Here is a 14,629-nt window from a genome sequence, read left to right on the forward strand (position 1 = left end):
TCTGCCTGGCCCAGGGCATACCTTTGCTTTGGCTGGCAACTCCATTACTTAATTTTTTTAAGTCAACTCCTCTGATTCAAATCTAAAACCTAGGATAATCTCTTAGCTTGCTCAGAAACAATCTCTTTTTTCCTTTACATCTCAGTTAGACCATTTTCAGATCTTTAGCTCCCTATACCCTAGGAAACAAATTTTGATTTTATGAGTTGCAATTTTTCTTATTGTGAAAGGTAGAGCAGACCCAGTGATTACAACCAAGATAACCAACTGCCCTGCAATGCTACTTCTTCCATTCTTCCATTCTTTGTGGATGGGCTCTGATTGCTGCCACCTCTTATTCACTGGACTTCTACAGCAGCTGTGTAAGAACAAATCTGAATAAGCAGGTGGTTTGACTTCCCGTTCTCCTGTAGTGAAACAGGCACATTTTCAGAGAAGCACAGAGACACTTTTGAAAGCACTCACACGTGCACGCGTGAGTACAACTTTCAAATCTTTCTTATTTCTACAAATCAGTGTCTAAAGTATTTTCTCTCTATGTAGTTGTTTTTCATGTTTCTATGAGAAACCAATTAAGAAAAAATGTATAAAATATGTCTTTATATAAGTAAGTACAAAAGTTCTGTAATGTAAGGACAGTTTTAAACTGAGGATTTTCAGCACAAGTTAAAAAAATGTTCTGAGGAAGAAACACAAGTAAAAGGACTATTGAAAATGTAAAGATGAAGGAAAAAACAGCCTAAGGAGACACAAGCTGTAAATAAAGCTGAAGTATGCCCTGGAAAACACAAATTCTTAATAAAACCAAGCAGGTCCTCATGGTCTAAAAATGTTACTTGAAAAGCAGAATCAAGTATGCATAGTATGCATAAGTTTTCAGGATGCTCAAAAAGAAGTATTTAATAACTTTTAACCACACACACTGTTCAAAACTGTCAATTCTATTATGATCTGCTCTGAACACAAGAGCAGTTATTTTAAAAAAATCAAAGAATATAGAAAAGTTGAATTAAAAAAATGCATGACAGTTATGTAAATAAACTGTTGAAACAGCATTTAGAGGACGAAATCAACAGTAGATGGGTGATGGGGTTAAGGAAAAGCACAAAGAGTACAGACGAAAATCTTCTTACTCAGTGTTTGTACCTGACATTACAATGGAGTTGAGAAGATTATTCCTGTTTACTTCTCACAGTCCAGCTAGAACATGCTCAGTAGGTCTGTCTGGTTATGACTAAAAGGATTTGGAACTTATCTACCTCATCTGATTTGGACAGATGAAATGGATTTAGGCAAATCACTGAACTGGTACAAAACATTTTCAGAAATCTATAATGCTGTCTAATGTAAGAGTTTGGGATGGCACAAAAAATAGTCTGATACTGCAGCGTAATGGTTTGTTTTCTCCTAAAACCTTCACTGCTTGCTGTAACATATGCAGGTGCTTTATTTTTCCAGTGGCAAGGTTTTCATTGCATTTTGAATCAAGTAAACAGTATATCTTCTCCCTCAACTCACCCTCAGACACAAACTGATGTTTAGTAAAATTTTAGCTGAAACAAGATATATAACTCAAAGACTCAGTGCTCAGTGATTCAAGTTGTACTAAATTACAAGCAGCTAAAACCAGGCCCTTAGAATAGAAAGTTTAAGCATCATTAATTGCAAGCACTGCTACCTGTAATTCCATTCACGACCAAACTTCATGCACGACCAAACGCCTCCAATCCATTATAAGCCATTAGGAATATAGAAAAGCTATCTGCCAGCAAGACAAAATACTCCTGTTACAGTGAGATTGGCACAGTGTCTGACCTGTATAAATAGATCAGTTTCTTGGGGTTTTTTGACCCAGTCAAAAAAAACAAGGGAACATTTGAAAAACAATACCTACTTAGAAAGAAAAAGCATATAAATACACACATGAGAAGGGTTACAGAGGGCTACGCCCACAATCCTCATGATACATCGAAACAAAACCCCTTGCTCATAAGATGAACCACAGACAAACTACCCCCTCTGTTCTGCGTGTCTCTTTATGTGATGTACAAAGCAACAAGTAACCTTATTGCAAGTATGGCATTGACAAATCTTGCAAAGATGAAAATCTGCACCTCCTGGCCCATCCTCAGTTGGGCGGTACATTGCGTCCAGTCAAGGAAGGGGAGAAACGACCCTTTTCACAAATCAGATGACCTGAACAGAGATACTGCTATCTGAACCTACTAAGATGCATTCTTTTGCTTTCTATGCACATGAATGGGGTATTAAGCCCATTTCAACTTTAACAAGAGTACCAGAAAAAAAACCAAAAACAAACCCAAAAAAAAGTCAGAAAAGCAGTGAGCGTGGCAGTACACACGCTCATTCACTACAACACATCCCTGGGAGGGAGGTTAATTTCATTTCCAGAAATCACAGGGCCACATTAGCTCACTTCATTGCTGGGGACAGTGCCATTATGAGGTTTGGGGGGGTTTCCCTCCTACTTTCCAAGGCAGCTCAGGTACAGTTCAGTTGTTTGATTCCATGCTCCAGTGTAAAGGATAAAAGCTTATTAAAAGCTTATTTGAAGTTTATTCTTGCCCACACGCCCCATTAATTTGAATCTCAAATTGAAGTGGAACGTCTACCTTGCCTGAGGTTTAAAGAGAGATGTTTCTGTTTAAAGCATTACTGTTCTAGTAGCAATAAAATCTACATACTTACTTAAATTACCCAGAAATGCATTGTGCCTTGTAGAGTGGGTGGGTAGCATTAGCAGTCCAAACGTGATGTCATCTGAGTGAAAGCCTTCTTTGGCACAGTCTTCTGAAAAACAACAAGAAAAACCCCACAGTTCTATAAAAATTAATCCATTCAAAACAACTTTCAGAGGTGAAGCCTTGATTATTACTCTCTTGTTTTCTCTCCTGCCATTTCAGTTGCTTTATTTGCATCCCTAAACTGTCCACAATTTCACTTTCCAATTTCTCTACTCAACATAATGAAGTAAATACCCATGAAGGAGAACTTCAGCATTCCGTATCACCTTTTACATAGCTTTGGCACTGTCCGAAATCCAAATCTGTAAGACATAGTCCAAAGGCAACATGAAATTTACACTTCTAATGCTGCCTACAAAACATTCTATTACAAGCAGTGCATTACAATTGCTTTGGGTTATATTGTAACCTTGCAGAACATCAGTAATACATCGTGCAGATTTCTGGAAATCAAATGCATCAATACAGTCTTAACTGTGTGTACTATGGTTCAAACAGGACACATGATCTACCTCAGAACACAGCTTGAATCTCTCAAAGAACATGGAACACAACAGCACAAGAAAGACTCAAACTCCCCTCACCAATGAAAAACTAATTTCAGTAAGTTGTGCTGAGCAAAAGCTAACCATACAGTAGAGATTTCTACACACTCTACTTATTCAACAAAGAAACAGCTCCCCACCTATTACAGATCACAAATTCTGATTTCCTATATACAGTCCTGTGTTTTAAACACACATGTACCACCTGTAATAACTCACTGCTGACAATCCTAGTGGAAAAATTACTGCTAGTTACCACTATTGATACTTTCTATTCAGCATTCCCGTGTGGCAAAGTATATCTTTTAAGGTATACACAAATCTATTCCCTTCCACTGTATGCAAGGACAGGTAGATTTCCTTTGATATAAAATAATCAAAGTAATTTCAAAACCCCTGTTCTTTACCACCGTGTCTCCCAATACATGTAACACAGAAAGAAGCAGCTGTCAAGATGGGGAAGAATACTAGTGTTTGAGGAAGATCTACTGCCAAGCCTAATGGGACACAAAAGGTAGATCATTATCATCTATCATATTTATTTTTTTAGGTAGTAAAATGAAATATTCTAATGTTAGAAATCAATGCTTTGAATCCAATACTAGTATATAGATAAGAAATGGCAAACTATATTCTATAGGGCAGGAAAAGCATCTAGGTGCATTTAAAAAAATCTGTACCAGTTTATGAAACACTATTTTTCATTTCTTATGCTTGCAACAAAGTTTAACTAATTCAGTATAAATCAACCATAAATTTAATTGTCCATATAAGGGTAATAACAGTTTAACTAAAATATTTTTGAAAAGTAATTTCAGTTATTTTAATGGAAAAAGTTTGTGATCCTTTTGACTTGGAGAAAGTGGTAGTACCTCAATTACCTTTGATGTTAAAAACTATAGTCTCACCTCAATTGTCCTGAAGTTCATACAAAGGCCTCCAGTTTACAGAAGAACTGGGAGTAAACAGAAGTAGCAACAAAGCTCGAGATCAAGTTTTCAGGCACAGCTGTCTGTTGTTTTGCCACTCACCTTAAAAGCAAGTTCAACTGACAGCTACATTTCTTAAAGGGTTAAAAAAATAAATCTTAGTACTATAGATTTGTGATCTGACTTCCCTGCCAAACTGATCAAATTAGTACATTCTCAAATACTTTTCCTCTCTCATTTTTGTTCATCATAAGAGCCAAATCCATCAACACAATTTGGAAGTTTCTACGTATCTTTTTCCTGCCCCATTTCCTAAAACCCTCTAGTTACTCCTCCTCTTGATTCAGACTACCTTTCTGATTTCATTATGCTTTCCAGATCCTACAAAATAAAGCATTTTGCCTCTTTTCCTTCAAATCCCTATACTATTTGGACTTGCTTTATGCGGTTTTTTGCTTCTATATTTTCATTTCCATCATCGCTGATCTACCTTATTGTGTTCTTAGAAATGACAACTTGTTTAAGTCACTCACTATGACTCACTTACTAATTTGAATACTTGTCCCCCTTTCTGAGGTCATTCCCCTCATTTTCTATGTCAGTGAAATTCAGATCACAAGCTCTTCAAGGCCGGAACTGATTTTATTATCTATGAAACATCATGCAAAGCTTTAGCACAGCAGAAAACATCTTAACTAAAGCTTCTGAGCTGAAAAAAAAACAACTATATGATAAAAATGAAGTACAACATTTTAACAACAACAATCTCCAGAAAAATATCTTGCATGTAAAACTGCAGAGATGTTAGAGAGTTATCACTGGAATCACCATACTAGTTACAAACTGTAGCTTCATTCTCAAGCACGCAAGTGCTAGTAGTAGCTTGATTACATATAATGAGTGTTGCTGCTGTGGATGGCAAGAAAAACTTCATTAAATCACATTACTACATTAAAACTGACAGAGAGGAAAGTGCATGTGTGAGTGTGTGAGAGAGAATCTGCATTCCTACTGTGACACTTCTTGGAAGCTGTGATTCATTCTGCTACTTGCTTTTCTACTCACAGTCAGAGTAAAACCCAGTTTCCTTTCGAATATTTGTTGTTACTATGAAAACTACTTCAAAATAAGCACAAGTTAGAATCACCTATTTTGCAGTCCATTATGATATTTTAAAAATGAACTATTTTAATACTTAAAATTAATGAATTATTTGTGAATACCATAAAATTTGTGAAGACTATGTTGGTTACTGAAGGCTTGAAAAGTATATATATATTAAATAGAGTAGAGAATTTTCTAGAAACAAAAGTAGCACAAGCTAACAAAGTTTTCTTCACCTTCACCATGAGAAGTTTCTCTAAATCTATCAGAAGAACACCCTACAATTCTGTACTAAGACTTGATAAAAATCTTCAAGTTGAACATTATGAGGTAGATTTCAATCTGCTGTTTATCATGATAAATAGACATTGCAAATATAGGCCAGACAGAAAAGAATCAGAGAAATGTCATTCTAGACAGAAGTTGAGCTCCTTCTTTTTAACTAGTAACTCCATGTTACAGACAAAGAAGTGAGCTTACTGGAAATCCGATTTGGGAGGTAATGGCTTTTGTTCTAATGCTGAGAGAAAAATATTATTATTTTGCTATAATGAATATATTTCATTCAGTAACTGATATAAACAAAAATCTTTAGACAGAACCCTTTCCAGTTTCATCTCTCTGCTATTAAAAGAACTTATGCCAAAACTGCATTGCTTTGTTTCTCCCTCAAGAAAGGGTAGTGACAGATTTCCCTCTACCCAGCTTGCTCCATTTTCCCAAAACCTGTAGGCACGTTAGTTTGCAATTTCTATTCCTCCTACAAACATGGCTGCAACTGGTCAATGATTTCAAAAGGTATCGGCAAATATCTAAGGAAAGAATGAGAGAAAACAAGGAAAAAAGCATAAATCACGTTTTCTTAGGAAATCAGGCTTAAAAAAAGGCAACTCCCTACAGCTTTTAATGGAGAAAATTTCCTGGTTGTTTACTGAGCCAAGGGAAATAAGATTTTGGCAAAATATTTTCTGATTTCTCTTTTTATAACATCACAGGTTTCAAATAAAGCTTTAGGGAACTCAGGACTGCAAAAGTTACTCCATGTAACAAGACAGGGTTTTCCCCCTAATATATCTTGAGGTTCTTGGATGATCCAAACCTTTGGCATTTCTCTAGTAAGAGTAACTTGAAAAATGAAAAACTCTCTACCTTATCACACCAGCAGGAGTTTACCCTCTCTCTATTCAAAACCACCTTCTCACCAGCAACCACCAAAATCACAGAATATTATTCTGGCAGGGTGCATGTCAGTAAACACGCATGTCAGCCACAACTCAACAGGCAGCCTCTGACGTTGCATCAAACATGCAATGAAATAGCCACCAAACACTTCAAATATCTTTAAATGCCAGAGACTATTAATTGCTATATCATTAAAAACTTAATTCAATGTAAAAATGGGGATTTGTTTTATTTATAACAGCAGCACTTGGAATTTGAAATAGTAAATTAGCTATAATAATATATTTTAAAATATTTTTTATTATCCACCTTAGTATCTCATACTCTTATTTTTTTTAAGATCATAATTTAAATTGTAAAAATATGTATTTCCTCAAGATTTCTAATGTATATTAGGAAATTCACATATTAACTTCTCTCACTCCTAGAAGAGCCACTTTGTAATTAAGGCCAGCCTGTCTCCTCTATGTTCCCAAATACTTGCCGGACAAAGAAAGTGCTGGAACTTTCTGGATATCTACCAGTTCCACAGATAATGACATGCTTATGGGATCTGGGATCAATTCTTCTGCAAGCAACTGAGATACACTCACAAATGTTTGAATCTGCAAGCTAAAAACTCTTGTGGATGATGTTGTTAGCAATACTACTCCCTACTATAAAGCACTTAAAATTCTGACATAATGGTGGATGATCAGCCCATTCCCATGAATTCCTTCTCTTCTAAGCATCCCACAGCAACACAACTACCACACAATGAGTTAGTAATTAAGTTCTGCTGCCTGCTCTGGTGGTAACAGGCAATACAACTCTACACTATAGTCTTTACTAAAAAAGGGCACAAGGAGATTCCATACAACAGTACCCACAATCCTAAAGTACCAAGGCCAGGGAGAAACGCATTGCTCAGCAAGGCTTTTGAAAAAGTTAACAGAGACACAAACTATAAAGGTAACCAGTGGACACAGTATTACACTTCCATGTTCACCTATTTCTGAAAGTCTAGGCCATAGGTTAAGATTAGTACACACAATCCTGGTCCCTGTCCTTGACAGACACATAGCCAAGCTTTTCCCATCAAAACAGGAGTAATATATTCTTTTAACATGCCAGCAGGGGCAATAGGATGTGCTCTCATTTTGTCCAGCAGCACAGGGTTACAGCACAGTAACCTGAAACACAGAAATCTGAAAGCCAATCTCTACTCTGCCAGAAGGGGTTCAAACCATAATCACTCAGTAGGTTCCACATGAGACTGCAAAGATGGATCCAATCCTAACTTACCATTTCAGTGGAAATCTTCAGAATACAGAAGCAAAAAGTAATGCTTTCCTGGACAGAGCAGAACCAGCAGTGCATGTGCCTCTCTAGGGAGAAGGGCACCCAAATGAGAGACCTAAGTCCTAGTTTCCAGTTCCCAAAGGCATTTAAAATTTTAAATGGAAGAAAAGACAAAATAGTTTTCAGAACACAGGCCAGAACATAGGTACTCACCTCCTTTTTCTCCAAGAAAATAACTGGCCTAGTATCTCTCTTTGACCCAATTAGACTTTAACCATCTTGTATGCAAGGGAAAGTGTTTTTTTAGGGGTTGGAGGTTTTTTTATTTGTTGGGTTTTGGGAGGTTGGTTGTTTATTTTAAGGAGAAATCAACAAAACCACTTCCTCCTCACCTCTTTGTGCTTCTGAACAAAAGGGAGAGTCACCACAGGGTTTTGGTCCAAGTCCAATCCCATAGGTGTGCCTCAGGTGTAGTTTGAACATGCCTTTGAACAAGTGAAGGCCTAATTTACAGATTGCCTAATTTATGAATAATAAACAGATTTAGATGCCAAGATGCTCAGTTGTGACAACGTTCTGGAAGACCTGAGTGAGAACAAAACTTCAATACATTTGCAACACTTTACCAGGGAAAGCCTAGAAACCTGTAAAATTTAGGCAACACATGACTACAATTTTATTTGGGGCTAGAGATCCAAAATCCATCTAAATCACAGTTTTGACTCCTCTGTATTATTTTATGAATCTGGCCATATACCAAAATAATATACATCAAAATCTTTCTCAGAGATACCTGCTAACATCCTTTTTAACAGAACTGTAAATTCCATCTACAGTTTACAAGGCCACATATTTATTTTAAAATTCCACTTTAATTAGATCTGTCTTACTCCAAGTGTTTTCTTCTGTTTTAACATAAGCCTTATAGTCTAGCACCATTTATCTTGTGATACCAGGTTGTCATTATGGGTAAAATGACATTAGCTTCAAAACTGAAGCCTTCACAAATACTCCAAATTAATTAAACACACAGTTTTAAGGACAAAACATTTAAGCAGCCACATTTATGATTTGAATACATTTTTATCATGAAGATGAGGAATGCCCATAGTATTTACTGAGCTTCATAAGCATTACACTCTAAATATAAGTCTTTACCAGTCTTGAATCTCATGAGTATGACTATTTAAGGATCTATATTTAATAAAATATTAATACTACTAATGATGATTTTATAATATACTCAGCAATGCTCCTCAGAACTTCAGTACAGACTAAGAAAACTAATTCACTGATTTTAATGACAAAATGTAACAGTTGGATAGAGTCCAAAGTGTACAACGCTAAACTGCTGGAAGAATCTGAGAAGCCTTGTTGCTTCCACAGAATACTAGATACATGACAACCACAGAGCACCAAAACTTTTTATGTATATGATTATATACTCCAAAAGTAGCTATAATTAAGAATTTATACTATACACAAAAAGTATGGTAAGAGAATATTAAGACTATAAAATTAAATACTCAGGTGTGAGGTATGCCAAAATTGAAGTGGTTTTTACATTACAAAAAGAATTTTGTGGCAGCAGTAGGGATTGAGAATTCAATCCCTCAGGGCAGCACACAGCTGCATTCACCATGAGTCTTCTTCCTCTTCTGTGATTTTGCATTTCATATCTTTAACTCCTACAATAAATAAACAGGGTAACGTCTGACAGTTTCAAATTATTACAGCCTCCCATTAACTGAGTTAACAAAATAACCCTCTACGCTAATAAGTTGCTTTCCCCGGTGGATCACCCACAGAAGGAAATGAGGTACCTTCCCAATGGGTACAGCCAAATTTGCTTGTGCCAGTTACGTAGAGACACATTGGAATCTTTCATTTCAGATTCTGCTACAGAACTGAAGGTGTGCTTCCTACGCCTCTTTTTATTCTAAAAGACCAGTAAATCAAAAATAATAACACAATTAATAATAATAATAACAATAACAACAACAATAATAATAATAATGCGGCGTTAAAAACAAGAGAAACAGTGGAATGCTTTGGCCACTCTTCTCTGTAGTCTCACAGATACCTTTTTTCCCCTCCAGAGATAAAGCTACTGCAAAACAGCTACTGTTCTCCCAGAGCCTGGAGACTCCTGCTCCTGTTTCACCCACTCAGTGGAGGTGAACCTTCTACAGGGCAAACCAGCTCATTGACATAGAAAGGTTAGAAATACTTTGCAAAGTAAATAAACAGAAGGTAAGAACAGCAGGAACAGCCACTGTCTTTGCTATGCAACTATCTACTAATACCCACCTATCCTCAGAAACATTTCTATATCTGATTTATCATTTGGCCTTTACAGTTTCCAGCATTCATATGGAAACTTGTGCTTTAAAAAGGCTAAAACACTAAAATGCACTTTTCTTTACTTCAAAGATCTACCAAAGTCTTTGCCTCAAGAAAAACTATCTCATTACAATGTGATGAAAAGAAAGGTACCTTAGCTGTAACTCCATTTCTTCTGAATTTTATTTTGTGATTTGTGTTAAAAACTGTATTAGGGTATTAATTTTCTACTCTAAGAGGACAACTATCCATAGCCTTCATCTACAAAATTAGGCTGAAGCCATGAGGCTTTAACAGCAAATTATACGTATCTCCTGAAGGAGTGCATAGCTAATAGAAGAGCTGTTTTGAAAATTATTAAATTACCTACAGAAGAAAATTGCATTTTTGATTCTCAACTGCTTTCAACACAAATTCACAACTTTCTGAGCTGATAAAAATATTTCATATAAAGAACATGTGAAAAGGGTGGGGGGCAATCTCTCTGTTACTGGTTCATATTTTCAACCTGTTGCAGAAATTTAGAATGGGGAAAAAAAAACCTTTTGAAAGCAGCAATTTCCTCAGCAAGACCGATCCAGCCATTAAGATTCATGACTTCTATGAAATTCTACACTAATAAGATAATTAACCAACACTACAAATTAAATTTAAAGTAATTACCACTCAGTTTTTAAATTGCTTAGTACAAAGAGAGTAAAATCAGCTATAGCAGAGTTTATGGGGTCCTTAGAGCATTAGTAAAGAAAACACTGCTTTCCTCACATTCTTTTATTTTACCTACATGTGTTAAAACTGTTCCATATAAGAACATGCAGCGGAAGAAATAAAAAACAAGGCATGGCTGAATGGCACCTTAAACTATTAAATATCAACCCGGAAGTTTGGGTGTTTTTCTCCTGTTTGAATTGTTTCTCAAGAAGCAGTAACTCCTTCATTACCAAAAAAATTCTCAGGCAAGTACCCATATTGTAACAAAACAGACCTACTCAAACTTATAATGTTTGGTAATCTGAAAGTAGTGTCTGCAACACGTCTGAAGAAATATCTTACATAGATACATATGAAAATTAACAGTTCATTAAAAAAAAGGAAAAGCAGAGTTACTTGCCGAGTAGAATCCCTCTACTACAACAGATATTTATAAGCAAAGTCAACCTTATTCCTGTTAGATAGAACAGTCTGAAACAACTGCAACTGCTCAAACTGAACTTTTCCAGTTGAGATCTATTTCTCAAGTATTTCTTTCACTAGAGCATTTGCTTAAACAATCCGTTTGCCTCCTGGCACACCTGTTACCCAAGGAAATTATATAAGTTAAATATAACCATATTAAAAAGAAAAAAGAAAAACAACCCAGGTAGTTAATTTTAACCCGGATCATTTCCCCAAGCCAGTTACAGGACACAATTCCACGAACCGTTGTGCTGCTGCAGCTGAGGGGGGGCAGTAAAGAGGAGAGTGGGGAGCAAGGAAGAGGCAGGCCTGGTCAAGTCCACACTGCCACCAAAAGCTCTGCTTGTCAAACTATGTCATTTAAAAAAAATATTTACTTTAATCATTCAGAGGATCTGGATCTATGACCAGCCACTCTGCCTCTACATGCCACTTCATATCCTAGCTAAAACCTTACCTGACTTTCCCTGTGACTCTTGGTAGGTCAGCCCTTAACAGGCACATGAAAACAACTGCTTTACAGAGATCTAACGACAAATCTGTTTGATTAGTTCACAAGCACTGCCTCTCATGGAAAAAAAAAATAAAATTCAAATTTATATCGAGGCCTAAAGTAGCAGGAATTTGAAAGTGAAACCAACAAGAAATGCGGATCCACCTTAACACAAACACAAAATTTAAGTACCACGGATTTCCTCGCTGTTCCTATTTCACACCTGCACACACTGGAGTATTTGTCACACTGACTTTAAGGCCGCAGTAAGTGGGGTGAAGACCGGGGGCTTCTGAGAAGCCCGCAGGTTTCGGAGCGCGAACACGCTGCAGGTACCGCAATAAAGTTAACCGAAGATTTTTTTAAAAAGCCTACAAAGTGCGTACGCGCCCGCAGCTCCAGCCCACCTGCCGCAGGTCGAGCGCAGGGCTGGCTCCCGCCGCCGTCCGGAGCCCGCGGCCCCGCAGCGCTGTCCCGCCCGGGGAGGGCCGGGCCGGGCGGGCACCGACCGCAGCCCGACGGCCGTGGGAACACCCGCACCGCGCTCCGCGGGGCCCCCGCGCAAACCTGCCCCGGGCGTGGGGCGGGCGGGTCCCCCCGGCCCCCGCGGGACGAGCCGCCCCGCGGAGCGGCGGTCGACGGGCCGCGAGGGGAGGCGGCGCCCACGGCTCCGGTCGGCCGGGCCCGGTCCGGCTCGGGGATGCCGGGGAGCCCCGCGGCCGCCCTGCCCGTCCGCGGGCGCCGGGCCAGGCGGGCAGCGCTCCCGGCGCGCCCGGAGTTGTGACAGGAGCAAAGTGGGTCACCGGGCCTAGCGGGTGCCCCGCGAGCGCCCCCCACCCCCGGCCGTGGCCGTGCCCGCCCAAGGGCAGCCGCTGCCCTCCCGTCCCGCCGGTGCGCGGCGAGGGACCCGCCGGCGCTGTCCAACTTCCACCGCTCCCCTCCGAGCCGTCCCCCCGCCTCCCCCTCGCCGCCGCACGCCGGGGCCCGGCGCCGCCGCCCGCACCGCCCAGCGCCGCGCTCGCCGCTCACCTGTCCCCGCGCTGCCGCTGCCCGCCCCAGCTGTCCCGGCGAGCGCCGCTCCTCACGCGCAGCCCCACGCCCGCCGGCACTGCCTGACTGAGCCGCCTCCTCCTCCCCGTCCTCCTCCTGCGGCTGCTGCTGCTCCTGTTCCCGCTCCTGCCGCTGCTGCTGCTCCGGCGGCTCCAGCAGCACCCGGGCCCGGCAGTCCCCACGCCGCCACTGCGCCTGCGCCGCCGGGCCCCCACCGCCGCCGGCCGCCGCGGCGCCTCGCGCCACCGCGCGTGCGCCCGGCAGCACTGCAACCCGCGGCACCTCGCGCCGAGCCGCCGCCGCCGCGCCTGCGCACACGCGGCTCACCGGGGAAGGGAGGCTCGCTCTGCGCGCGCCGCGCCGCGCGTCCCGGCGGGGGGAGTTGGCTCTGCGCAGGCGCGGTGCGCGCGCGCCGCCCTGACCCGGGCTCACCTCGCCTCGGCTCACCCCGCGCGCCGGGAATGGCGGTAGCGGCACCGCCCGGCACGGACTGACTGAGGCACGGACACCGCCCGGCACGGACTGACTGAGCGCCGGGGCTGCGGCCGGGACAGCCGCGACGCTGCCGCGAGGGGTGCTCTGCAGCCGGGCGGAGAGCCCGCAGCCGAGTCTCCGTAGGAGCTTCCCCAGCGGCACGGTGAACCCGGCGCGGAACGCGGGCACACGCGCGTTCCCGTAGGGAAACACCCGGCGTCCCGGATGCTCTCTGGGAACAGACGGGCTTCCCGAGTTATTTAGGAGTTCAAGGAACATATCCAAAAGTGCGATTACAAATGTGTACCTGTAGAAGCTTAATTCGCGTCTGCGTCTGGAATGAAATAAGGAGCTTGGCTGCAAAATCTCATGGATTTTCCTTTCTGTGTTACTTTCCAGGTAGATCAGTTTTCCTGTTTGGTTCACCTAATAATCAAAGTCTTATGCAAAGGTATTTGCAGGGCAGGAGCCTCTTTAGCAGTAATGCTGCCAAAGAGCTAACCATGAGCTCAGCTTTTCTGCTGAAGAGTTCTGAAAGGCATTAGTAAAAACACTCATTTTTGTTAGTGATCCATTTCTAGTTCTCATTTCTAGCTTTCAATTAAGGAAAATGTGATATAAACAAAACTAATAATACCATTACTCATTAAAAGGATAATGCTTCTATGATGAAATGTAGCAGAGATAATAGAGTATAGCAGGAATGGAACATCCAGGAGAAAATGCAGGAATATTTCCAACAAAAATGCATAATTACGAAAACTAGAATATGACAAAGAAACCGCGAAGCTAAAAATAGCATCAAGCTGTATCTATCAATTTTGCCAAAAGACCTTTAGTAACCAACAGTAATTCTTCAGAAAAACAAAGTGGAGATTCTGTCCTGTCTCTCTTCACATCTTGCATGTATGGGAGCATAACACTTTCCTACTGCAATGTTGCAGTAGTAAATTACTGTATGACAAGATTAAAACAGACAGCACAGCTGTGGAGATGACACACATTTGCGTTTTCTGCCAAAAATTATGACCTAAGCAAGGTAACTTTTTTTTAATGCTACTTCTCTTTTGAAAGTATGTTAGAAGATGCTGAAGGTACAGGACTGGTTAGAGATGCTGTAGTGGTTTTATGAAACTATTCTCGTTGAAATACTATTACTCTGCTCTTGCCATCAACGTAAGTTTGCTCTGGTATGTTATTATAGTTTTGTTTCACTCACAAGGGTTAGGAGAGAGCCAATGTAGCTTTTAAGTAGTGCCAAATTAGGAGCAGCAGATAGTTTGGGAA

At 40.7% G+C, this 14,629-nt stretch overlaps 1 protein-coding gene across 7 annotated transcripts in view; it reads right to left on the reverse strand.

The window, feature by feature from the left end:
* CLOCK (clock circadian regulator) overlaps positions 1–13,010 on the reverse strand; it is a 68,117-nt gene extending 55,107 nt beyond the window's left edge. For 4 of the 7 annotated variants that reach the window (XM_050338869.1, XM_050338874.1, XM_050338875.1 and 1 more), the window contains exons 1-2: positions 12,848–13,010; positions 2,710–2,811 (exon numbers count right to left, since the gene is read on the reverse strand). The gene's annotated coding sequence lies outside the window, so the exon portion shown is untranslated. The remainder of the gene's footprint in view (positions 1–2,709; positions 2,812–12,847) is intronic. The other 3 variants (XM_050338870.1, XM_050338872.1, XM_050338873.1) reach the window with 3 other exon arrangements.
* Between the last annotated feature and the right edge of the window lie 1,619 nt (positions 13,011–14,629).

Source organism: Myiozetetes cayanensis, unplaced genomic scaffold (assembly GCF_022539395.1).
Source record: "Myiozetetes cayanensis isolate MyiCay16 unplaced genomic scaffold, myiCay2020 scf7, whole genome shotgun sequence".
Lineage (NCBI taxonomy): Eukaryota > Metazoa > Chordata > Aves > Passeriformes > Tyrannidae > Myiozetetes > Myiozetetes cayanensis.